General features: G+C 41.7%; 1 protein-coding gene across 4 annotated transcripts in view; it reads left to right on the top strand.

Moving 5' to 3' along the window:
- Positions 1-27,819, top strand: part of NEXMIF (neurite extension and migration factor) — a 231,208-nt gene that overhangs the window by 75,861 nt on the left and 127,528 nt on the right. The window contains exon 1 of one of the 4 annotated variants that reach the window (XM_073361121.1): positions 25,350-25,424. The exons of the other annotated variants lie outside the window; for them this stretch is intronic. The gene's annotated coding sequence lies outside the window, so the exon portion shown is untranslated. Of the gene's footprint in view, positions 1-25,349; positions 25,425-27,819 lie in introns of those variants that run through there. 4 annotated transcript variants of the gene reach the window in all.

Below are 27,819 nucleotides of genomic sequence, written 5' to 3'. Positions count from 1 at the left end.
TTCCTCATTGTTCATTAACTACTGTCTTCTGAATCTCTCTTAATAAACAATCTCATGGGTGAAATGGTTCAGATGATTTATTCCTCCCTTCCTCCCCACAAATGCTTACAGACCTTGCATCTACTCTGTAAACAAAAGGGGCTGGAGAGCTCTGCAACTGATACATTGAGAAAAAGGTGTTTGAGCGCTAGTCAGAAGCAATTAGTTCTAAAATGGTTAATTAATGGGTAAAACACCTGTCCTTCTTGGCAACTTGTCAACGGCAGATCATTATGTAGCTACCATTTAAAAAAAAAAAACCTCAACAATGGGTTGGATTGGGAATTTAATGGCTCTGGAAGGTCAAGAAAATCAGATTCCTTATGGTCAGTTTCTCTGAAGGGTCTGTCTGTCTTGGGCCCTCACTGGGTGTAATATTATACAGGTGTTTTATAATTAAAAGTAAAATCAGAAATTGGTTGCAGATTGTGTGTATTAATCATGCTTAGGACTAATAGAACACTTTTAGTTTCCAAGTGCTTTTCAAACAATCCTCTCTAAAGCCCAGCAAGGCTTGGTAGATAAGTATGTATAGCAGATAAAGGTAGCCTGAGTATTCAAGGTTGATGAAGATCTAATTTCCATTTAAAAAAAAAATAATGAAGCCAGTCTGAGGAATTAAAAACAAACCAGTAAGGACATTATAGTAAAGATTGTGTTCTAAGTGGTTCTCAACCAGGGGTCCGGGGCCCCCTGGGGGGCCGCAAGCAGGTTTCAGGGGGGGTCCACCAAGGAGGGCCAGCATTAGACTCGCTGGGGCCCAGGGCAGAAAGCTGAAGTCCAGGGCCCTGAGCTCTGCCACCCGGGGCTAAAGCCAAAGCCTGAGCAGTGTAGCTTTGTGGGGGCCCCTGTGGCATGGGGCCCCAGGCAGTTGCCCTGCTTGCTACTCCCTAATGCCAGCCCTGGCTTTTTTATGGAGAAAACCAGTTATTGTGGCACAGGTGGGCCATGGAGTTTTTATAGCATGTTGGCGGCGCCTCAGAAAGAAAGAGGTTGAGAACCCCAGTTCTAGGCAGTGTGGTTGGTATCTCTCCCTGAAGTCTTCCAGGCATTCAGATGGAGGGGTTCTGTTGCCATCTAATCAAAGGGTGGCACAAGCAGATCTCTTATTTTATTGCCATTTTCATCTACAGCTCTCCCTCCTTTCCATTAGATGTCTGCTGTTGTAACTTTTTCTAACTGGTGACTTACTTTGCATTCAAGCAAAGAAAGATTAGGCGGCCATACTCTCTTCACCCCTACTCTGGAGTCCACATAACTAACCATGGCACTGAAGTTCCACAACAACGACTACCCTGAGGTTGTTTCTGAGCCCATATTCCCCATGATTGTACTGGGGATAGCCACGTAAGTATCTGATTTAATAAATACCTGTTTTCTAATAGCAGCGCTCAAGCTGGAAGTCACTCACTTAAGCCATATGCTTAAGTTTCTCCATCTAAGATGTCACAGAGGTATTGTGAAGATTAGCTAGTGGCTGTAAAACACTTTGAAGATTCATTATTCTATATATGCATCACTTTCTTCTTTTCTTATGTTGAGCTCAGATACCAGCATGATGAACATAATATAAATGCCCAGAGAGAGATAAGTGCTGAGTATAGTTATAACTATTGATCTTAAAAGCATTGGCCAGGCCAGCTGACGGACCGTTTATAAAACTGCATGTGAAACGCCTATGATTTTTTTCTTGTTTGTTTGGCATAAGATTGCCTATTTACTTCCGTGAAATATTGGACTTTCTGTCAATCATTATTTTTGTCATCGGAAGAGTTGGAAGGAAGGGGGTCATCATTTCAGTATAACAGAATATAATCCATGAAAGCAGAGTTAATTGGCTCTGACTCTGAGGTTTAAAGTGAAAACAAATGGTGGTTTGTGTTGGGTGGGATTAACGCATTGAATATGTTTTGAGTGTCACATGGCTGTACTGGAACAGTGGTTTACATACTAATACTTGGTTTTATTTATAGTAAACCTCTACTTGAAAGGCTTCTTAAAATGCCTTAAACCTGACATTTTTAAAAATGAAAATAAAAACCAAAAAGGGCTCTTGTCCGTGAGACAAGCATTCTATATCTGATTTTTTTGTCTCAAAAAAATCCTAATTACAAAGGATTGCATTTTCTGGTGGTGCTGGTTTAATTGGCAACTTGCAATCATTATCTGAGTCACTTCTTAAAAAAGGCTGTAGCAAGACTGATATTCTTATGTTGCAATATAGTAGGAACATATTGCAGGCTGTGTTACGGGTACAGTAAGAAAAGCCTTACTTCAGTGTGTAAAAGCAAGACTACACTTATAAGTTTTTGCCACCCTTCTAATTATTTTCCAAGAGTGAACCATTTTTTACAAATATATTTTGAGATGGTTACATCAAATGCCCTTTCCCCTTTAAAACACATTTTTGTTTAGTGTTTATAAAGGTATTCCCACACCTCCAAAGAAATGTTGAGGAATAGAGGTAATAATTCCCTAGGACAGTGTGTTAATGTAACCCCATGGGTGGAAAATGCACACTTATTAAGGAGGTTCCCATTAAATATCGTATAAACACTGATTAATAGTTAGATGCTACTCATACAGACATTTTGTCTTGTGCTGCAAGAGTAATTGTTGAGCAGCTGTGCTTGAATTCTTTTCAACACAGTTGTTTCTCGGTTCTGCCTGAGGCAAACGGATGATGCTGCGGTGCTTGACAAGGCCCTGTCCCAGAGGGACAGAACCATATAAGTGCACTGACAGAGGTTCACAAAATGGACTGGAATTATTAATTTTATGATAGTGTGAAATACAAAACTCCTGACTGCCACATGGAAGGAAGGGCACTTAGCTGAGCAGGCACAGTCCATTCAAAACTGGATCCAAAAGAAGTAATGCGTTTTCTTTATTTATATATAAAATATGTAAAGGCAAAATGTTACACATGAAAAATAAATCACAGTTACAACATTAATTATTAGCTCTGAGAGTGTTTTGAATCATTTTTGTATTCAATCTGCTGTAATTAAATACTCAGTGAACACAAAATTAGGTCATACTTTATGTAAATAGGATGAGACGTCCACTAATTCTAGCCACAAATGCTTTAAAGTCCTTAAGGGTATAACTGAAGATTGGACTCTCAGAACTTAATTGGTTCTGTCTGACCCTGATTTCTTACTGTGCCACATGTTTACCTGAATACAAAGTAAATACCAAGGACAACACTGGATGAGACCATTGATAGGTTGTATGCTGCCTCCATTATCTGATGCTTCAGAGACCATGAGAAGAAACCTTCCCCTCACCTAATGCACTTGGCCAATTTTGCAATACTGTATGTGTGGGAAAATTTCTTTCCTGACTCCTGTGGAACTCTACTGGGGCTCGATCCTACAGAATGCTTTGCTGTCTATCCCAGAACCAGCCAATTACTTAAACAATGCTTAACTTTAAGCACCAAGTATATCCTATTTGAAATCAATGAGACTACTTACATGCTTTAAAAGTAAGTACGTGCCTGAGTGCTTTGCTGAAGCAGGGCAAGAATTTACCAGCACCTTGCAGGATAGAACCCTTGACTCTCTATGCATGAGATTTGATTACTTGCTTCTGCCTTAGTGTGCACAACTACACATGCTGAGTCTGATTTTACTCCCGTTGAGGGCAAGGGGAGCAGTAACAGGTAATTACCTAACCCTTTAAAAAAAACCCAGGCTCTTTGACTGCCTTCTTGTGTTTCATGCTCAGTGCGTGTACTTCATGGAGTAGTATTTCCTTGTATTTGGGCTACATTTTGTCTGCCATTAATTTCTTCAAGAGCCTTATGGGACAGTTTTAGAAACTAGGGTCTGATCAGTATGAACTGTGCCCTTCGGAATGTTGAATGCCCAGGCCTGAGTCCCTTTTAACTCTTCTGTTTTGCAGGCCCAATAGTCATTTTAAAAATCTCTTTCTATCAGGAGCTAATTGGGACATTAAAGGTGGAGTAGAATTTTCAAAGTGTCTCAGGAGCACAAAAAGAAAAGGAGGACTTGTGGCACCTTAGAGACTAACCAATTTATTAGAGCATAAGCTTTTTTGAAAGACAATGGGACTCCTCCTCCTAAGGCTGAAGATTACTTCAGCATAATGTTCCATTTTCTAGAAGTGGCTCTTAAAGAGCTTGCTCCTTCCCCCATTTTCCTTTCCTCAACCCCAGTATTTATTTTTAAGTCTGTTCACTGTCTTGTTCACCCACAGGGCATTTTTGGACGAAGAACATTTGGGAATAGCAGGAAGAAGCTTTAAGAGAAGCAAGGTGGTTAAGTTTCCAGCTTTTTCCCCTCCCCACCACATGTTCTCTTCCCACCTCAACCTTTTGTTTTGCTGTTAGTAGGAACAAAAATGATTTAGAGCCCAGCTAGTTCTGTTGGCAAACGATGGATAGGATGGGATAGTTTTATCTCTCCTTAAATATGCACTGAGGTTTTCCAGAGCATATGTGATTTCGGTCTGATTTGTATTCCGAAGCTAATGGAAGAAACACATTTTACTCAAAAATCATTTTAATTTTTAAAAGACTTAACACGTTTTCTGTTTTACCCTCCCCCCTGCAAAAAAACCCCTACCTCCTGTTTTAAGGATGATACCATTTAATTCCAGAGACAAAACTGTTTGGTTTCTGACAGTTCACTGTCAAATGACGGTGTAACTTTAAAACAATAAGAAGAGATCAACACTACTACTGGGACTGAGGATAATATGTGGAGAGAAATGTCAAAGAAAACATGTATTCCACTGAGATGTCACCATTCCTGCACCCAAGGGTGGTGGAAAAGAGCTTTTCATTAAAAAGGAAACCAGTGAACATATAACCATGAGGAAAATAGCATGTGTGTTTTTATATTCAGGCATTTATTTTCTAATTTAACATGATTTATGAAGACATCTGCTGGTATGAAATATATGTATATTCTATACTTTGAATCTACATGACTGAAGGCACAGGGAAGTGATGGTAATAGTTTGGTTCTTTAAACAATTGAAAGCACAGCAGGAAACAGTCCTGATTCATCAGACTCTTTCCTGACCTCTGATAGCTCTGGAAGCCAAAGAGATTATATTGCTCTCTCAGTTTGTCTTGCTACATTACATCTGGAATGGTAATATAATATTTGGCACTTGCGCTCCAGAACTATAAAACCCAAAAACTCAGTCTGGCTTGACTTTAAGATACATAAATTACATATCTTAAAGAAGGTTGGTTGGATAGAGCATGATGGTGGACAACTTTTGGTGGTGTGCAGTTCTTAGTGCTCACTCTTATCCTGGTAATTTGAAGTTTTAGTTACTGCTTGTTTTCAGTTATAATAATAGCAGCTGCTGGAGAAAAAAACAGAGTAAAACTGGAGGCATTTGATTTGATATTTCACTTTCAAGCTTCCCCTCACTGGGAGGGTCAGGCCTGACTGCTTTCAGTTTCAGACCATCAGGAGGCATGGATTTGGCTTATCAAGCAGTGCTGGGCTAGCAAAGAACTTGGCAGACATTACAGAAAAGTAAGATGCCATTCATGCTGCAGTGGATAAAAAGTTGGAAAGCATTGGTTTAAGATTGCAAGAGGCTCAGAGGAAAATTGAAGTCACAGAGATAACCATCAGTGGGCCCAATGCTATTCTTGCTCCATATGCCAAAAACCTGGGATGTAAGCCATGCAGAAATTCAAATGATGATCTGGGATATAAATTTAAACTGAGATTTATCATGTTGGTGGGGGACTTTGGGACTGTAGAGTTAGGAAAACTAGAGAGATTCACTCACCAGTTGTGAAGTGCTGGTGTGGCTGGGTAACCTCTGGGATAAAAGACTTAACGAGATAGACAACTTCAGGGTCTCACAGTGCATTAATAAAAGGAGTACTTGTGGCACCTTAGAGACTAACCAATTTATCTGAGCATAAGCTTTCGTGAGCTACAGCTCACTTCATCGGATGCATACTGTGGAAAGTACAGAAGATCTTTTTATACACACATACTGTGAAAAAATGGGTGTTTACCACTACAAAAAGTTTTCTCTCCCCCACCCCACTCTCCTGCTGGTAATAGCTTATCTAAAGTGATCACTCTCCTTACAATGTGTATGATCAAGTTGGGCCATTTCCAGATACGTATACATTGTTCATATCTTGGTATACTGGACATTTTTTTGAAACAGGTCCATGTTATTGAGGTACTGGTTGGTGCTCCATAGTAGTGCTGTGTTCTGAAATAGGCTTAAAAAGGGGAATACATTTCTAGTTTTTCTCTAAATGTATGTGGACTATCAGTATGGAACCTCACAGATAGTTTTCATATCCTTTGAATTTTCTCTGTAGTTTTGGTTTGATTTCTGTTAATAAAATTACATAAGGAGACGCTGAAATTGGGCCATGGATTAAATTTGTCTCTGGCAGTCTGAGGTTTTTTTGTTTTTGCTTTTTTTTTGTTTGTTTTAGTTTATTTTTTGCCGACTGATATCTTTTATTTAATCATTTACTATTTATGGAAAAATTTGGCAAAGAGATGAGTCTTGTGTAGATCTAGTTTTTAATGGGTAGGTTTTTTAAAGAAGGAAGGAAAATTGATTTAAGTTTACTTTTAGCCTACTTGTTGCAACTGAAAGTTTTATGTGCCAATAGGTAGCTGCACATTTATGTCATATTTTGTCCTACAGCAATGAATGTTTTATGTGCAGCTATTGACAGAAGATTTTATTTGCCTGACAAAAGCAGCTGCTGATGGATAAAATCTTTTCTAATCAACAGCTGCACTTCTATGGAAGAGCTCCAGAACCACTCCCCCATATGGATCCACCAACCTTTCCCAACTCCTCCTGATACTTAAATAGTGAAACCACCCCTGGGAAATTTCTGTCCTCCTCCCAGACCTAAGGATGCCAGAATTTCCATTGCCCCCTTTACCAAACTTCTTCCTCCCCACACACCCAATTATAGCAAATATCCAAAGCTGCAGTCTAGGAAGGAGTATCCCAAAGGTTGAGAGGACAGAGTTAAGGTTGTACTGAGTGGTCTGTATGAATAGTAATTGTTTGTCTGTGTTGGAGGAGTAGATGGGGTATATGCTGTAAGTAGCCTAATTTTTCATTTTCTTGTATTTGTGCTTTTTGTGCCAAGTATGTTATGTGTTGAGCAGTCTTGACTGTCTCACAACAGAGTTTTTTGTGTATTGATACTGTAGAGTTCTGAAACGTCCAAATTGTAGCCCTGGAGTTTGGAAAGGAAAGGGGTGAATTGTTTGATTTTTGTTTCCCTTTGCTGTTCAGCCGATATAGGTCTCATAAAATGGCGATAATGCATTGTAAGCAGATTGTATTAGTCTGTCCCATCTTCTGGGATTGTCTAGGGTCTTTGAGCCTTATTTTTTCATAGTAGGGTGAGGGCCAGTTGTTAGCGGTTGGGCCTTTATTTTTCTTTAGTCTGCTGCTACCTGCATTGGCGGAGTATATGACCGACTGCATTGTACTCAAGCAGAAGAATAACTCAACACAGAGTTTGCACATTGAAGAGATTCCATCTTACATTAATTATATTTATTTTTTTAAATTTACCTAAAAGTTAAAGTAAGTTAAATGAATGGAGTTTATATGGGGTCAACAGTATAATCACTGTGATGCTCCTGTTTGATTAATTTCTCTTGGTAGAAAGTTTTATGCGACTATCTCTGACACAGGGTAATGCTCCTCCTTTTACTTGTGCTACTAGAAATGATTGCCAGTATCACAGTATTATTGTTTACTATTTGTTTTAAGGTTACAGGTAGAGGCCCATACCAGGATCTGGACCCCATTTTGCTAGCCACTGTACAAACACAAAGTGAAAAAACTAGTGCAAGAGAGGAAGAGAGGCAAATTACTTTTAGCCGTACCTTGCTGTACTGATCTCATTAGATTTTGCAAGTTAAACAGGGTCCAAACTGAAATTAGATTGTAAGCTCTTTGGTGCAATGACTATGTGTGTCACTTGTGCTGAAAGGTCTCTCAGACGCTTTCGGACACTGTAAGATACTAATGCTAACATTGGAGGTGCCATGTTTTGAGAGAGATGTAAAACAGAGGTCATGGGACCACTTTATGGTCATTAAAGACTCTATGGCATTTTTCATAAGTTACTGAGCGGGATCTTGGCTCACACTGTGCTGTCTCCATTCTAATGTGCTTGAATCCTTTTTTCTGACTTAAATGTCCCCTGCGATTTCAGTTGCATGTGGCACAGGTGTGTGCAGGATGCTGACTTGTCACATGGTGCTGGCTCTCCTCCTCACTCACAGTGGAGAGAAACAAAACAGATGGGAGGGGGAGATGAAATGAGGAGCAAAAGGAGACAGCATGATGGACTTTTTTCCAAAACAGAGAAAACACTTATCACCCTGAAAATACATAAAAGCTTTCCTCATAGTTCGGTTCATGTGAGTGATGCCACAGGGTTATTACAAGACTGTGAATGGGAAGGGAGGTCCATAGGATGTTTTAGGATGTGGTCTATAGATGTGGTTTGAGAAATCCAGGCCTATTCTGGTACTCAGTTCCTGCCCTAATCTGTCATACAGTTACTGTGCTCTGCTGAACAGTTGCCATCTTCTATCCTAGAGGTGGCTACCTTTCAGCGGTGGATACAGCATAAACATTTTTATAGCACTTGCAACCTCAAAATGAAAAGACTATAAAAAATGTTGTACATCAGCCCAAGATCAGTGGGATGCCATTTAACTCCTGGATAGATTTCTGCTCAGAGCCTGACAGGTTAGAAGTGGAACATGCTGTGTACAGAGGCTGCTCACCTGGCTCCACGGTCCATCTGCAGCATGCCTCCTTCCAACTTGCAGAGCCCCGACTACAGCAGTATGGCTGCAGAATAGCTCCTGTAGGCTCAGGCCGAGAGGGGAGCATGCAGTGTAGCTACTGCTCTCCCTCTCTGTGCCTCCACCATGTGGTTCCACCAGATTTATCTCTCCTCCACCAGCAAAAAGCAGAGGGAAGCATTGAACCCTATGTTTTTCGTGCTATATGTGACTTTCAGTGAACTCTTTGATTTTGTGTGGTGTGCCAGCAAGTGTGTAAATATGTTTATACTTGCCTTTTAAAATGGAGAAGGTCTCTTTGATTACCAGTGAGACTGCTTTGGAATTCTATGATTGTTGTGTTGTACAGGCTTGCAGTACATTTACAAACAAGCCACTCACTGTGACAAAACTAGGTCACTGTTCAAGACACTTTCCTGGACAGATGTTTAATTTTCCTAGCCTACCTTTCTGATTTTTTTCTCTCTCTTCATTAAACTGCATCAAGTTGTGAAATGGTAGGTAGCTGAACTCCCGTTCCTTGCAGTAATTCTTATTGTGGTTCAGTCAGATCATTAAATTTTGGGGACACAAAATGTGTGGTAGTTGTAAATGTGAGAAAAAGGGATATTTTGTCTTTGACTCTCAGTGGGAGGTCAGAGTCTTTTTTGTTTGCAGCTCTGAAACCAGCACAAACTGGGGTGATTAGCTCCCTTTTCTAATGAATACACAAAGCTGATTGTGTATGAGCCAGTGGGCTCATTGTGAAACCTTGGCCTTCATTTAATCCTTTATGTGAGACCCCTTTTTACACAGAGATAGCAATTTGAATCCAATTTACAATAGCCTGGACATTAAATCTCTTTACACCGGTGATACTACTAATCAATGAAATTGAAATTCAATTGCAGTTAGGAGTCTCTTCCTTTCACTTGTGCCACTCAGCTTCTGTTACATTGCACATTTAAAGAGAGACTAAATCTTTAAGTGGGAAACACTTTGTCTTCCTAATACAAGAATAAACAATGTTTCATTTCTTGGCAAAACACACAATTCAAAGCACTGTACAACAAACAGGAGATAACTTAAAAGTCCATCAAGAGACGTTATGGTAATTTTGCCAAAACGACCACCTTGCTTTTAATGAGAATTATCTAAATCTGAAGATAAAAGGAAAAAGAGAGAGAGCCTGACATGTAGTGAGACACATGAAACAGTTTCTGCAGAGGCTTCCTTTGCTACACAGATCTATTAATGGTTGAGTTTTCTGGCAAGCGCCCTAATAGCAGGGTTGTTTCCTGTCAGGATTTTACCTTGATAGTCGAGACTTCTTAAAATGACATTGGGGTGCAGGAAGGGCCGACGACTGACAGATTTTTAAATAGCTTGGTAGGTTTTATATACAGAACTTTTCCACTTCAAAGGACTTAGCAAACATTAACTAACCAACCATCTGTGCACTACAGAACTGTAGTTAAGGAAAAAGAAAAGGAGTACTTGTGGCACCTTAGAGACTAACCAATTTATTTGAACATAAGCTTTCGTGAGCTACAGCTCACTTCATTGGATGCATTCATTGGAAAATACAGTGAGGAGATTTATATACACACAGAACACCCATTTTTTCATGTTCTGTGTGTATATAAATCTCCTCACTGATTAGCCATTGGTGACCTTTCCTTTTGGGTTCGGGCCTTGCTGCTCTAATTGCCGTATGTTCCACGTAGGGCAATTCTGTATGGCCAGTTCGAAGCTGCTGGTAGAGAATGTAGCTGCCTGCTTGTTTGATGGTGTTAGCTGCAGGGAATAAAAATTAGACTTGTTCTTCAACAGCTTACTTTTCATTTCTGGGTGCAGTTCAAGGTGTTGACTTTGAGCTGAAGTTTGCATCCTGGCCCTAAAACACCACCATTCCCTCCCTGAGCCACTGTGGCAGATGAGATTAGCAAGGCTGCTCAAGATAACAGTCACTAGGTTAATCATCTGGGTGCTAGGAGCAAGGCGTTCTCATTGGGGGGCCCTTGACTTTGGAATTGACTACCAGATCAGGTTTGTTGACCTTTAGGGTATGGTGCAAGGTCCATTTGTTAGGCTTTCACCTGGAGGTGGGATTTGTGTTAGTTTGAATTGGGGATTTTCTTTCTTTCTTTCTTTTGTACAAATATAGGAGATATGAATTAAATACAATTGTCCTGAGATATGCAACTGAGCCAATTTTACAAAAGAAACACTGTTTGTGTGCTATGGTGCTGTTTGATTTTGTGACCTGTTCTGCTGTATATAAGCTGAACTTGAACACTTTGCAGGGAGCATTATTTTGTGGAGAGAGGACATTGATCTTCTTTGGCAGGAAATAAATGGATGTTTGTGTTATGACACCTACTCAGCTATTTTCTTTTGCGTGTCTGCAGGATACATTCTGCCTTGAAATCAGATATTGTGTAACAAGGATACATTTTAAATGGGGGATAGTTCTGACCCTTTTGCAACTTTCAAGTGTGAATGTGTTAATATTTCATCCAGCACAGTAGTTAACTTGAGGGTTTAATAGTTATTTAATCCTTTGTAATTCTGTAGCCTGCTATCCTTACAACTGCTCCAAGTCTGCAGAAAAAACCCCAAACCATTCCTCTGGTTTTATTTTCTGAAAGATCATAGAATCATAGAATATCAGAGTTGGAAGGGACCGCTGGAGGTCATCTAGTCCAACCCCCTGCCCAGAGCAGGACCAATCCCAACTAAATTATCCCAGCCAGAGCTTTGTCAAGCCTGAAATTTTGATCTTTCTTCCTCTCCCCAACCCTCCCTGCCCCCAAATCTGGGCCCCAGAGGGAAACAGGAAGTTGCTTCCTCAGACCTGTCAGCTCTTATGCTTTCAAAATGAGCCTAATGATGTTGAGCCCTATATGATCTTTCACACTTGTCTACTTCAATCTCACACCACGAGACAAGTAAGAGCTGTGAGGAGGAAGGGATGAAAGTCATGTTATGGTAGAAATCTGTAAAACATACACATTTGGTGCAAAGGAAATTTCAGTTCAAAACATAAGTCTCTATGTGTCTTAGCGCTGTGACTGGTTGGTGCTTTCTCCGCACGTTAATATATTTTTTCTTGATGCACAGTAAATTTTGGGGCGTAAGGGGGGAAGAAAGGAAAGAATTAGGCTGAGTGCTTCTCTTTCACCTCATAATTTGTAACTGGAAGTACACAGCGGGCCTTTGCCTGCATTTGGTCATAGATGGAGAACTACCACCAAGATAGTCTTTATGCAAAGGTTGGTGGAACATTGGTGGCTCTAAGCCTAAATTTTCAAAGAAGTCCACAGATTTCCTTTTGTGAACGGTTCCATTCCCCTCCGACATTGAAGACCATTTGCGTATGACAGAGATCTATGTGAATGAAAGAGCCCGCATCAGAGGTGTAGCAAGACTGTCTGCCCAGCAGTCAGATGCAACCTGCTCTATGCCTTATGTCCCATCACATTAAAGATGGAAGAAGAGCTTAACCAGTGTAAATAGTAGGGGTCACTGGTGCAGCAGCGCCTTGCCACCCATGCACAGTATCACATGGTCTTCTCTTGCTCCTTTATGTTGGTTTTACAGCTTATTTGTAAACAACCCCTTCTCCCATGTCTACCTTCAAGCGAGCCATGGGGGAATTGAGGGAAAAAAAGCCATGTCCAGGCAGAAACTACAGTACAGTGGATGAAAAATAGAACTCTCTTAGAGAAGGAAAGAAGGAGAGGAAAGGTTTGAGGTCAAGGCATAGGATTGAGTTACCATGGCTTTGCCACATTCTCATTGTGTGTCTTGGGCAGATCACTTAATCACTTGTTGTCTCAGTTTACCCTAGTGAAAATGGGGGAAATAATGCTTAGACTTGGTGCTATAGAAATGTAAACTGTTGTGGTTATGGCAGAATAAGGACAGCTCTAATTTATACTTGTTTTAGTATGTGTATGACTGTATAATATGGCTACTTTGGCTTCCTCTCCTCCTCATACCTCCTACATTTATATAATTATAATTTGGGATGAAATGAAGGAGATGTCTTCCAAGCATGGGGGCAGAAGAGAGAAATACATTGCAAAAGCATGGGCATGACTTAAAAAATATCTTGTACTTTGCACGTTCAAAAGAATAAAACACAGATCCCACCCCGAAGACTGGTATGAATGTCTTAAAAAATAAATCAGATCTCCAATAATTGGAACAGACTGTTAGTCGAACCTTGCTAACTTTCCCACCCCCAACACTTTATTTGCAGAAAAACGGATGGTGCCTTCCTACATCTCAACAAATATTTAGTAAAAGAGGTAGAAATGAGCTCTCATATTATTCAAATATGATATATAGATAGAGGTATATAATGATCTAGTTTGCAGGTATGTGCATCACTGCCCCCTAGCAGATGGAATCAGAACTTCTCAATTGTGTGCCACAGAGACTTTACCACCGAGAGAGACTCCTTTAGCTCAGACATGTAGAATGGGAGAATCTGAGTTCTAGCCCAGATGTAACTTTGAACTGTAGGGCCATGACACGTAGCATAATGAGAGCCATGCTGTTTCTAACTGGTCATTGGTTTGTTAACCAAACTGCAGTGCATTTGCTGGCATATCATGAAATTTTAGCATAAATTATTAAAATGAAACTATTATTATTATAAACAGTTCTAAAGAGCCGATCATTGCAGCATGTAGATACTTTTTACGTACATTTGCTTAGCACAGTGTTTCCTCCTCTAATTGAAACATAGCTCTCCATGCTTTTCTTCTCCTGCATTGTCCCTAATCAGAAGGAGCTAACTCCAAGTGGGCTCAGAAGAACCTGCCCAGCCACTAAGGAAGCACCAACCTCAAATAATAATGCTTGCATCATTAAACAATGATCAGGGTAAATTATTGGTTTTTAACGTTTAAATTGTATTAGCAACCAGGTTGGACCCAGTTATGCTCGCAGCATATTTAATAGGCATATTTAATAGGCAGCAGGTTTAAAACAAACAGAAGGAAGTATTTCTTCACACAACACACCATCAACCTGTGGAACTCCTTGCCAGAGGATGTTGTGAAGGCCAAGATTATAACAGGGTTCAAAAAGAACTAAATAAATTCCTGGAGGATAGGTCCGTCAATGGCTATTAGCCAGGATGATACCCCTAGCCTATGTTTGCCAGAAGCTGGGAATCGGTGATGATTGATGATTACCTGTTCTGTTCATTCCCTCTGAAGCACCTGGCCTTGGCCACTGTCGGAAGAAGGGATGCTGGGCTTGATGGACATTTGGTCTGACCCAATATGGGCTCTCAGGGTTCCCTCCCCACTCTGAACTCTAAGGTACAGATGTGGGGACCTGAATGAAAGACCCCCTAAGCTTATTTCTACCAGCGTAGGTTAAAAACTTTCCCAAGGCACAAATTGTTCCTTGTCCTTGGAACGGTATTGCTGCCACCACCAAGTGAGTTAGACAAAGATTTAGGACAAGGACCACTTGGAGTTCCTGTTTCCCCAAAATATCCCCCCAAGCCCCTTCACCCCCTTTCCTGGGGAGGCTTGAGAATAAACAAGGTGAGCACAGACCAGACCCTTGGGTTTTTAGGACACTAAAACCCCCAATCAAATTCTTAAAAACAGAACTTTTATTATAAAGAAAAAAAAGTAAAAGAAACACCTCTGTAAAATCAGGATGGAAGATAATTTTACAGGGTAATAAGATTTAAAACACAGAGGATTCCCCTCTCGGCAAAACTTTAAAGTTGCAAAAAAAACAGGAATAAACCTTCCTCTTAGCATAGGGAAAATTCACAAGCTAAAACAAAAGATACTCTAACACATTTCCTTGCTATTACTTACTATTTCTGTAATTTTAGATGTATCATTCAGTAGGAGCTGGATTACTTGCTTGGTCTCTCTCTTTGTTTCCGGAGAGAACCACAAAAACCCAAACAACCCCCACCCCAATTTGAAAGTATCTTCTTACCCCATTGGTCCTTCTGGTCAGGTGCCAACTAGGTTAATGGAACTGATTAACCATTTACAGGTAAAGGAGGGATTTTATGCTACCCTTAGCTGTATGTTTATGACATGGGCATTCTTATGTTCTTATGCTAGGTGCTGTATAAGCAGACAGTAAATCACAGTCCCTGCTCCAAAGAGCTTGCTGTATAAATGACAGGATGTAACAGGCAGATGAAACAAGAGGGTCAGAGGAGATGGAGTAAGAAAAATAATTGGTCATGCACGATTCTTAGTCAATGCTCTGGTGTGGCATACTTGCTTTTTTATTTTTAAATAAATCCAGGGCTTGTTCTCTTAGTAGCTAATTCATATAATTCAGTCATTCACAATGGCTCTCCCAGTCAAAGTTTGAATCCTCAGTGTTCCACTGAATTTAAATCTCTCCAGATATGTGTGCAGCTGCAACACTCCAGGTACTCAGATATTCTCAGTGAATATTTTGCCAGCAAGCGCTGACGTCAAAGCTCTGTTTGGTTAAAAAGCAAATTGAAGCAACGCTTTGTGAATAATTTGAAAAAGTGTCGCCTCTAGCCAGGTTCCCAGTGAATGCTGGCACTTGCTCAGTGGTCAAATGGGTGATTTACTATGTGTTTTTTCCCATTGCTATGCAGCAGGCCTGAGTTGTTGTGTTTTTTTTATCTCCTTCATTGGATTTGTGAGCTCTCTTTGTGGTTTGCCAAATGACCGGCATTAAAAATGACATTCTTTGGCTGTAGGTCTAAAGGTTGTGATGGCAAATCAGAATTTCAGCATCGGAAATTGGGCCTTGTTAGAAGCAGACATATAAATCAAGGCTGTGCTGATTAAATGTGTTCTTTCATGAAGCTTTGTTGAGGGGCTAAATGCATTCCATTTCTCAACAAAAGTTCCTGAGGGGTCAGAAAACGTTTGCAGGGAGGGAGGAAAGTGTGTACTTAGAAAGGTGTTAAAATGTGATTTGTCACTTGTATGGTGAAATTGTATGATACTGACTATGAAAAATCCAGTAAGGATAATACCAATGATCCTGCTGAACCCCCTAATAAGATGACAAGTCCCCTAGCTGTAATCAGGACCGGTAGGTACTTAAGTGAGAGGCAATCAGAGTACTTTGTTGTGTTTTAGCACTGGCCTCCTAAGATATTTTACATTTGTATTGCAAGTATGTACCGCTGTTATTTACAATATGTACACAATTATAACTTTCACTTGAGAAGATCTCATTGTAGGAAGCACACATTTATACAACACAGTGGGTCCATCTAAGTTATGCCTGTCCCCCTTATATCAGCCATATTGTAAATACATGTGTATAAGCCTTGGTCACTACTATGTCCAACCAGCATATGAAGGGCTTGTTTGGAACCTCAGTTCTCATCTGCCAATGTGGCTTGGCAAGGCTGTGAACCTGTTGTTCAAGATTGTTCTTTCTCTCACCAGTCCCCTAACTGTGTTTTTCTCCAGAGTTATAGACAGTCTGCCTGGGTCTACCCATCTCAGTGGCACTCTCAGTGGCTCTATGGTAACAAGTCTGACTTTAGAATTTGTAACTGAAATTAAAATTGCTTTACTGACAGTAATGAATTTAGCTTCTCAACCCCCCTTTAGGGCAGGGAAGTATTAGTACCCATTTTATAGATAGGGAAACTAAGATGCAGAGGGGCTGAAAGGGACATTTTCAGCCCCAATTGTGTCCTCACATACATATACCAACCCTTTGTGTGTATAAACATTTTAATTTTTTAAAAGTTTAGTGTCTCTGTGAGCACAGGCGTAACGATTTGTATCTGCAAAGCTGAAGGAATTGACATAAGTGTTTTACCTGAAAAGGGTGGGTCACATCTGTGTGAGTGTGCAGATAGAGGGTAGGTAGAAAATTACCTGAGCAGCTTTCCCAAAGTCGCACAGGAAATCAGTGGCAGAGTCATAAATAGAACCGAAGTCCCCTTGACTCCTTGTCTTATATGTTGGGCACAAGACCAGGCATTCAAATACCATATTGTTGAGTATAGTATACAAATGCTAGACCATCATTCCTCCCCAGTAACTGCAAATACTATTACACTGTAGTTGAGTCCAAGGTTATTGGAACTCTTTAAATCAAGGCAGGTCATAATGACAAGCTTTATTGATCGCACGTATTCACATCACCCTGATTAGTATGCACAGTATTGGGCTTAAAACCTATAATGTAGTCTCTGGTGGCAGCCTCTTCTTTGACTATTCCAAAGCCCTGTTCAGAAACGGGGATGTGATATCCCAAGCAGATTACAGTGGGTCATCCAGCAGCTGCTTACTTTTCATGTTCATCAGCACACATTCAGAAGCAAACTTTTAAGATAACCTTTGCCACTACTTCCCCTAAATATGTAGCATTATATAGGGAATAGGAGAGGCTGCGTGTTTCAAGTCTTCCTTCTATCCTGTTAAGTGTTATTCACTGCCTTTAACAAAGCACTCAGCTTTTCTGATAATACAATAGACAGCAATATGTAGACACCTCTTACTAATAGACATGTGTGGTGTGACCTTGACCTATGGCCCATTTATCCTCCACATGCTCACAGTTCACAGTTGTCTGTGAACCCTGATAAGTTGGTTCATTATTGATTTTTTTTTTTGTATGGTTGGTGAAAATCTGATTCATAGCTTGGTGGGACTGGGGAAGGGTGGGATTATAAGAAAGAGCACTGCATGTAAGCAGCAAGTGAGATGCAAGGAAATGCAGTGAAACTCAATGCTGGGAAGAGAGACCTTGATGTCAGCTACCCTCAAGAGCATGTTTCATTAGATTCTGTGTAGCAGTCATGATAAAGCAACTGACTCTGTCATTATGATCATAGTTTACTCTTTCTGCTACAGCTGCATTCTTTGTGTTCTTTCTGAGAATTCAGTTGAAGTTGCAGGCATCCTTGCTTCATTAAAACTGTTGTCCCTATTTGTCCTGGTTAGTCACTATAAATGAGCTGGTACCTTTGATAATAACATTGTGCTGATCTATTGTTTGTGATAGCAATAATAATAAAGCAAGAGCTGAGAAAATATTTGATCTTATAAATCTCCCCTTTCACATTTTTACCTTTTCTTTATATTTATTTGTGGCTTTTCCCCATTCTTCTCCACCCCCAATGCATACCCATTAAAAGTTGGGGGAGGGGAAAGGTTTTTCACTATTGTAAATTTGGTGGATTATAGTATAAAGCATGAAAAAGCTGAAAAGGTTAGGTGGAGAAGAACACATGGCATCTCTCCTTTGCAGAGTGATACCTCCCTCCTCATGTGCTTCTTTATTGACTAAGGATGAGCCTGAAACAAAACCTCTGATGGGACATCTCCAGACTGTGGGGAGGCTGGGAGCCAAAGCCAAATTGTGTAGCCTTTCTCTTTTTTGCTTCTTAACCAGCCTGAGCTTCATAGTAATGAATTCAGTGTGCTCAGTACCTATCACATTCTACTTAACTTTTAAAATTATTTTTTGGTGAAATCAGTGCTGGCAAAAGGTACCAGTCTGGCAGCCAGGAAGAAGACAAAGCCCTCTGTTCATAAACCAAGCACAGCAGGGCCCACAGAGGAATAAGCTTCCTCCCATTCCATCAATATGGTTCAGTCCTGACTTGGAGGGACCCACTCTTGGGAGTGAGAGAGGAGTTCAGTCTCCATGGCTTGTTCAGTCCTCTGCTGAGCCTGCCAACAAAGGAGCCAATTGTGGCAATAGTAGGACAAGCACTAACCCATTATTTGGTATCTAATGTTCAGTGTCATATATGAAGTCAATAGAGGATGCACCTTGCTATGTGTTTCTTTCTATATTGGATCTTTTACTGTGCTTATCAGGATGGGTGGCTGGCAGAAGTGAAAGTGGGCCTGTACGGTGTAGTGGTAAGAAGTGGCCAGTACCGGCCCATACACAGCCAACATTAAAGCACTGCCTTTTGATGGGGGGTGCAAAAGGGGCAGCTGTCGTGGGGCCCGGCAATTGAAAAGGGCCTGGGGCTCTTGGCTGCTGCTGCGGCAGCAGTGGCTGGAGCCCCAGGCCCTTTAAATCGCCGCTGGGGCCCTGGGTGGCAGGACTGGGCAGCATGGAAGGGCTGGCTGGGGGAGGCTGACCCCCTCCACCAACCCCACCCATTCCGCCCGAGGCTCTGCCCCTTCCAGGGGCCCGGATCTGGGCCCCCGAACTGGTAAGTCTTTTATCTTACTTTCTCCCCTTGCGGCCGGTGACCCAGTCGCCCAGGGAGGCTAACCCCCAGCCTCTCCCCTTGTGCCCAAGGCCCTGCACCTCCTCTTCTGCCCCCGCACTCCACTTCTACCTTTCCCTCCCCTGCAGGCGCCCAAAGCACCCCCACTGTGAGTCCCAGTGCCGGATGGCTGGAGGTGGGAAGGCGAGGCCCCAGCCCTGGTGCTCCGCAGCCTTAGCACCCACAGCCCCTGGGTGGTACGGCTACAGCACCCCCAGCCCCAGATTTCCAGGCCTCCAGGCAGTGCCATTGCCACACCCCCAGCTTTGGACTGCCGGGCAGCACGGTTGGCGCGCTGCCAGCCCTGGGGCTCAGGCGGCCAGGCAGCGCGGTCGCCATGCCCACAGCCCTGGGACTCTGGATGGCCCCCAGTCCCAGTGCTCGGCCAGCCACTGCCAGCCAGGCAGCACAGCCCAGCACCAGCCACCCCAGTGGCCCCGAGTCACTGCAGGAGGCAGGCTGGGCGAGGGGTGGGGCCATGGTAGGCTGTTTGGGGAGGCAAAGCCTACAATATCCGCCCCCCATGCTTATCAGCATAGTATATCTGAGCACCTTCCAGTAGTGCACTAAGCAATGTGACTACACATCTGTCTCATAGATTTTAAGGTCAGAAGGGACCATCATGATCATTTGGTCTGACCTCCTACACATTACAGGCCATGGAACCTTGCTCACCCGCTACTGTAATAGACCCATGAACTCTGGATGAGTTATTGAAGTCCTCAAATCATGGTTTAAAGACTTCAAATTACAGAGAATCCACCATTTATGCTAGTTTAAATCTATAAGTGACTCGTATCCCATGCTGCAGAGGGGGGCAAAGCCCACCCCCGCAGGGTCTCTGCCAATCTGACGTAGGGGAAAATTCCTTCCTAACCCCAAATATGCCAGTCAGGTCGACTCTGAGCATTTCAGCAAGACCCTCCAGCCAGACACCTGGGAAAGAATTCTCTGTAGTAACTCAGCACCCTCCCCATCTAGTGCCCCATCTCTGTCCATTGCGGATATTTGTTATTGGCAGTTGCAGATCGGCTATATACCATTGTAAGCAGTCTCATCATCCCAGCCCCTCCATAAACTTATCTAGCTCAGTCTTGAAGCCAGTTAGGATTTTGGCCCCCACTGCTTCCCTTGGAAGGCTGTTCCAGAACTTCACTCCTCTGATAGTTAGTAACCTTCATCTAATTTCAAGCCTAAACTTGTTGATAGCCAGTTTACATCCATTTATTCTTGTGTCAACATTGGTGCTTAACTTAAATAACTCCTTTCCCTCCCTGGTATTTATTCCTCCAGTGTATTTCTAGAGAGCAGTTATATCTCCCCTCAGCCTTCGTTTGGTTGGGCTAAACAATCCAAGCTCTTTGAGTATCCTCTTATAAGGTTTTCCTTCCTTGAGTCATTCTAGTAGCACTTCTCTGTACCTGTTACAATTTCAATTCATTTTTCTTAAACATGGGAGACCAGAATTGCACACAGTAGTCCAGATGAGGTCTCACCAGTGCCTGTCATGTGTTCTCTCATCCTCTCTCCAGGAGGAGACGTATATAGTTAAGTGTCCTCTTTGGGTCGGGGTTTGAGGGGTTTTTTAAATATACATGTTGCTGTGTGTTTGCATTAGGGAAGGTTGTCAAGCTGTCTGCAGTGGCTCAGGAGCAACCTCAGGACTGACTGTTAAGAAGCAGGGAACAAACTCCAAACTAGTTGTGAGTTCTATACTTTGATTTCACCAATCAAGTGTCAAGTGTGAACTCCTCAAGTACTATAATAGCCTTAACATGGAGTCACAGACAGTCCCCTTGAGTACTCCAGTCTATCTTGCCACCCAGGTGAGCTTGCCTTTGTGATAGGTTGTCCCTTACACCAAAAATCACAACAATATTCAGGTTACTGCCAGTTCCAAAGGACCAGTGACTTACCCCAAGTCTGTTGCATCTTAGATCCTGTAGCAAAGACAACACTGGTAGCCAATCCTGTAATCAACTAACTAAAGATTTATTAACCCTCAAAATAAATAAGAGCATTATTTACAAGCTTAAAGTAGGAAGAGATACAAAAATGAGTTACAAACTTAGGTCCCAAAGGATGGTAGAAGCTTCTATAATAATCAAACTCTGTAGGTCCTTTAGGTAGGACAAGTAGCTGGGGATCCCTAGCTTTGCCTAGGGCTTGTCTACACTGGCAAGTTTCTGCGCAGTAAAGCAGCTTTTTGTGATCAAACTGCAGGCGTGTGTACACACTGCCACGCCACTTCGTGCTCAGAAACTCCTCAGTTGCAGCGCTGCAGAAAACCCACCTTGACGAGAGTCGTAAGGCTATTTGCACAGAGGCTCCAGCGCTCTATTGCCAGGGTAGACACTCAATTGCTTTCTGCGCAGTAATTGGCCTTCGGAGCTGTCCCATAATGCCTCAAGTGACCGCTCTGCTCACTGTTTAGAACTCAGCTGCCCTGGAGACATGCGCCCCTCCCCTTTCAAAGCACCCTTTCTGGCAGCCCTTGCGTGCTGTGCTGATCTGCTCCAAAGCAAACCATTAATGTGAAATGCTTGTGCTGTTGAACACAGAGGCAGGTGTGTGTGTGTGTGAGAGAGAGCGACTGCTGTGCAGAGAGCCCAGGGAGGGAGGCAGGGGCTGATGTCGGAGTTTCCCCTTCCCCCTGCCTCAGGACTGGTTGCTTCCTGCTGCTGTCTGAATTTACAAGACAGCATGCTGACACCCTCTCTGTCTCCCAAAACACACTGTCTCTCTCCCCCCTCCATACACACACACACACACACACTCACTCTCCCCTGCCCACTTCAGTTGAAAAGCGGCTGGCAATGTAGTAGGAAGTCCCTGGAATAATGGGATTGGGAAACTTGTATCATGTGAGGCTGTGCCTGCCCCATGAGGCATTGCAAACCCTTCCCAAAGCACCCTGTGGCCAGGCGCACAGTGGGATAGCTACCACAGGACACTGCTGTCTTCGCCATTGCCAGAGCTGCTCATGTGGATGCGCTCCAGAGTCACAAGAAGCACAGTGTGGACACGCAACAGCGGTTTAATTCCAGCGTTTTAATAAAAGTGGTATAACTTGTGGCTAGCAGAAACTTGCTAGTATAGACATACCCTTAGAAATCTTGCCCTCCCAAAGTCCAAGGAGCATAGAGGTCCAGTTTCTTTTTTCTAAAAAAGAAAAGGAGTACTTGTGGCACCTTAGAGACTAACCAATTTATTTGAGCATGAGCTTTCGTGAGCTACAGCTCACTTCATCGGATGCATACCGTGGAAACTGCAGCAGACATTATATACACACAAAGATCATGAAACAATACCTCCTCCCACTGTAGGGAGAGTGGTCACTTTGGATGAGCTATTACCAGCAGGAGAGTGAGTTTGTGTGTGTTTGGGGGTGGAGGGGGTGAGAAAACCTGGATTTGTGCTGGAAATGGCCCACCTTGATTATCATGCACATTGTGAAGAGAGTTGTCACTTTGGATGGGCTGTTACCAGCAGGAGAGTGAGTTTGTGTGTGTGTGTGGGGGGGGGGTGGAGGGTGAGAAAACCTGGATTTGTGCTGGAAATGGCCCAACTTGATGATCACTTTAGATAAGCTATTACCAGCAGGACAGTGGGGTGGGAGGAGGTATTGTTTCATGATCTGTGTATATAATGTCTGCTGCAGTTTCCACGGTATGCATCCGATGAAGTGAGCTGTAGCTCACGAAAGCTCATGCTCAAATAAACTGGTTAGTCTCTAAGGTGCCACAAGTCCTCCTTTTCTTTTTGCGAATACAGACTAACACGGCTGTTACTCTGAAACCTTTCTTTTTTCCGACAGTGATTTTTATTCCTTCCCCCAGAGTTCAAGTTGATGAGGGGAGTCCTCATGCATGTCTGCTCTTCAGGGGTGTGTGAGGAGGAGCAATTAACAAAGTCCCTGTTCTTTGATCTTTCATAATGGCTCATTTGGTTTCAATAGGCCTTCTTGTGTGCAGGACCTACCACATTCTGTAGGAAGCCTGCCTTTACATTAATTAATGCTGCTTTCCTGTTTGGTGAGCTACACAGTTACAGAGGTTTGCAAAGAAAACACTTAGCTTTGTTTACACTGGCAAGTGAATGACAACATTTTTGTTGTTCAGAGGTATTAAAAAGAACACACCCCAAAAGACAAAAGTTTTCCCGAGGAAAAGCACCGGTGTGAACAGCGCTTTGTCGGCAGGAGAGCTCTCCCGCCGACAAGGATACCGCCACTTGTTGGGGGTGGACGTTTTTTGTCGGCAGGAGAGCTCTCTCCTGCTGACAAACAGCGGCTACACTGCGTACCTTTTAGCGGCACGGCTGTAGCGGTGCAGCCGTGTCACTAAGAGCTGCGTTGAGTAGACAAAGCCTTAACATAACTATATGTATAGCACGGGGTACAGATGTTATAAGTGAGATTAATACATACAAGGCCCTACAAGCATTTCATTATCATGAAACACATTTTTATAAATCTAATACCTATTTTAAATATGCTAACCCAAAAGTGAGCCATATGCTTTCACTAACAGATTTTAGTTTCTTGTAGATTAAATGGCGGGGCAACAGGAGGTTTCATATGGGTAGGCACCGCTTCAGGTGTTCAAATGAGACGGTAGAAATGAACAGTGTCTAAATTCTGTACACACATGCACGTACACACACAGCAGGCATACAATTAGATACAATTTTAAATTAATACAAATAAATACATTAAAAGAAATTAGTTTAAAACACACTGGGTTGTTTTGGGCTCTACCATTGCTGATGTAGTTCACAAAGTCTTTTCAAGTTGTGATTCAATCACAATCACAGACAAAATGACAGCTTAATATTTCAGTCCTGTGCTAGGCCTGACTGAGCCGCAGGCCTCAGCAAATATTCTGAGAAATTAGCAGGCTGATGTGCAGAGCTGTGGGAGATCAGTGCTGAGGAAGGTCATGTACACACTTCCATTTCTAACTAGCATTTTTTTTCTCTCAGGTGTAGGGCCCTATTGTCTGCTTAATTCCCTTTCTGTTGAGTAACAAATGGTTCCTTGTTGTGTTTTCTAAATGAAAATGGAACTATATTAATGCTTAGCACTTTATATTTTCACATTCAAAGCACTTTACAAACATTGTCGTGATTAATCCTCACAACTCCTCTGTGGGGTTCTCTCTCTCTCTTATGCATCTTTATTCCATGTGAAACGAAGGGCCTTCACCACTGCCTTCCATCTTTGCTGGTCTTCTGTTGCAGTCTTAGCTTCTTTCAGTGTCATTTTGATAGCTTTCAATTCATTTTTGCTGTGAATTTCCATGTTATACTTGGTCTGCCTCATTGCCTCTTGGCCTAGGGGGGTCCAGTCCAACATCTGTCTCATGTTATTTGGGTCTTTCCTCCATGTATGCGTTAGCCATCTCCATTTTTGTTCCATAATTTCCTGTCCTATCAGTTTCTATTTTGTCCTCTTCCAGAATTCTTCATTTGAGTTTTTATTCTGGCCATCTGATACTGAGGATTTTTCTAAGGCAGCTGCTTATGAAAACGGAGTTTAGATAGTAAGGTCTTAATAAGTCTCCAATTTCAGTGCCATACAGTACGACTGACTATTACAGTGGTGTCAAATATTCAAAGTTTAGTCTGAAGGGCAAAATTTCTGTTTCTCCAGACTGGCTTTAGAGTTACAAAGACATGTTTGGTTTTCACTATTCTGGCATTAATGTCTTCATCTGTTCCACCTGTTGTAGTTACAGTGCTGCCAGGATATTTGAAATATCAGACCTCTTCTGTGTCAGACCCAGAAAGTGTTGTTGGTGTTTTTTGTTGTGTTTGTTCTCATGGTTTTAGTTTTCTTTGTGTTGATTTTCAGTCTTACTAATTGTGCATAGGCCTGGAGGTCCTTTGTTTTGGGCTGAATGTCTCTATGGGTATGGGATAGCAAGTTGATGTCATCTGCAAAGTCAAGGTCCTATGACTTTTGTGTTAGTCCATTGTGTGCCCCTTGGTTGTTCTGTGGTCTTTCTCATTACTAGTATAAAGATCATGGGTGACACAAGACATCCCTGTCTGATTGATGCCCGTAGTAACCTCAAATGGCTTAGTTAGTTTGCTGTTATGTATGTTTTCTTAGAAGGTTTGAATGATGTGCACTGAGGGGTTAGGTACTTTTTATTATCCCTGCTTTACAGATAAGGAAACTGAGGCAGAGCGGTGAAGCGTCAGAAGCAGGTTTAGAACTATGAAAATCTTGATGCTCCAATCATGTGATCCAATCATTAGACCAAGCCTCTCTTTAACTGAACTGCTAACCAAGCTTTTTGGAGGAAACAGAGGGAGGGGAAATGCCAAAAATCTAACTCAATAAGGTAAAAGGAATAAAAAGTATATTATATAGATTAATAAGTATGTTTTAAAACGTATCCTGAATGGTGACACATAGTTATCCCTAGGAATTATTTTATGTGGAATATTAAATAAACAAACATGATTGTTACTTTTTAAGGCCAATTTTATAATCCCAATCAAATCGTTTGGATGTTGCCTTTGTGCTGAATAGCCTCATGACGCTCCTGAAGTTTGTGTTAATCAGCACTCCACAGTCAGTGTATTGTTGCTTCATTAACCTACTTGTTTTTAAGTATCTCTAAATCACAAAGAAGAGAAGTCATGCTGGTAACTGAAAAAGCAACCCTGTTTGTAGCATCTCTCTCCTCTGAATCACATTTCAGGTTAGCAGTTAGTCTCTCTTACCTGTAAAATGTGCAGCGTAACCCAGAAGGAGATTTTAAACATGTACATCTGAAATTGAAGCATTTAGCGGAAAGATCCTCCAGGATATTTGGTGATGGAATACATTTATTCTCTGTGTTATTTCACTGCTTGCAACACACCCATTTATGGTCTACTGTTCAAAGGTAGATTTCATTTGTAATTATCTGATATCCTCCTAAATAGCCAAAGAATTACAAGTCAAAATGATTTTTATTAGATAATTGTTATTGGTATTCTTAAAGTATATTATTAAATAATTAGTAAGAACTTTTTAGCAAGATATAGAAGAGGAGGAGAAATTGGAGGGGATCAGACCTGCTTCGCAGTGTGCAGTAAGGGACCGTAAAAGCCTAATATTCCTACAGCAAATAGAGATTCTCCTTTAGTTCCAATTGAGCTGTTGTGCTCTTTTAGACCAGAAGGGAATGTGTTTTATCTCTGCTTTCAACCACTTCAATGAAAGTATCCATGATGGGTGGTACAGTAAGGACTGTGATGGGTGGTACAAGGAACCTGCTAGCCTTTTAAAAATATCTATTATGTATTATTTAATAGTGCTTAACTGGGTTACTTCTCTGGAACATTAGTGTCAAGAAAAACTACTGTCAGGGGAGAGCTGGGTGCACTACAGAAATCTGTATCACACACCCCATCTTTTGGAGTTGGAAGTAAGCAGCTCATTGGATTTTATTGTTTTCCATTAGCTCTTGGAATTCCACTGTCAAGATATAGGGAGAAGGCAAGGTTTTCTGTCCTCCAGTTTTTATCAAATATTCTTTTGGTGCTTTGTTGGTGGGTTTTTTTTAAGCCATTGATGAAAAGTGTAATTGTTTAAACTTTGGCATCTCACATTTAGGGCATTAAAGCACCTACACACAATCAAAACCAAAACATGATTCATGTTGGTAATTTCTGATTTCTCTTTGAAGCACAGTTTATAATGCAACATAAACTGGCAGGTACATTTTTGAATATTTTCTTTGTTTGGTTTAAACATCAGTTCTGAAAATTTGGAGGGCTTTCTTCATTTCCTCTCCAGGAAAATCAGACCGGCATTAATAAGTTCTTTTTTTTTTTTTAATCATACAACTGACTAAATGGTCTTGAACAATACCTGATTACATACGGTTTATTTGAGTACTAAAATGTAATTCCTATGACTGTTTATATCCGGACCCACTTGCAAGCAAGATTAAGCCAAGAAGCTTTGCAGCTTCAACTTACAAAGTTGCTGACCACATTTTTAAAAGTGTTAAGAGCACATCATGCTCCTTTTAACCTCAGAGTTTGGCTTAGGGATGAAAACATCCAGAAAAAATAAGGATGATTTTTGGAAGCTGAGAGCTAAATATTTTTGTTCTTTCTTGTCACTACTTACCGCCATAGTACCTAGAGAGAAAGAGAGTGAGTATGTTTGTAGGTAATGTACTGTGGGTGTCAGGATATAAAATTATTCATATGCAGACTCCTAAAGCATGCAACAACTCTCCTAAACCAGAACTACTCATTTGTGTTAAGGTTTTAGTAAATGAGCAACATCCTTGAGGCGTTGAGGTTTGGGGTTTATTTCTCCTTGATTTATTAATCTTCAGCTCTTGTTTAATGGTCCAATTCTGCTAAAGAATCCACATACAAGGGTCCTCCTGTGTAGGGTTGGTCCCTGTTATAGAAGAAAATTCTCCATTTGTGTGAATGAATGTGACCCATAATTTGTCATCTTACTTTTACTTCATTTGTAGTGTTTATATAGCGTGATACTTAATGGTACTTTCCATCTATAGATCTCAAAGTGCTTTCCACAAATAAGCATCATTAGCCCCCTTTTACAGTCTCTGTGGCCTGCTGCCTCCCGCAACTCCTATTGGCTGGGAATGGGAACCGCAGCCACTGGGAGCTGCGGGGGGCCGTGCCTATGGATGGTCAACGTCCGCAAAATGTCTCACAGCCCGCAATCAGCTTACTTTGATGGGCTGCAGGTTGCCCGCCACT

Source organism: Lepidochelys kempii, chromosome 9 (assembly GCF_965140265.1).
Source record: "Lepidochelys kempii isolate rLepKem1 chromosome 9, rLepKem1.hap2, whole genome shotgun sequence".
NCBI classification, from domain to species: Eukaryota; Metazoa; Chordata; order Testudines; family Cheloniidae; genus Lepidochelys; species Lepidochelys kempii.
Note: the sequence above shows the minus strand (reverse complement) of the source record. Positions and strands in the feature narration are given on the sequence as shown.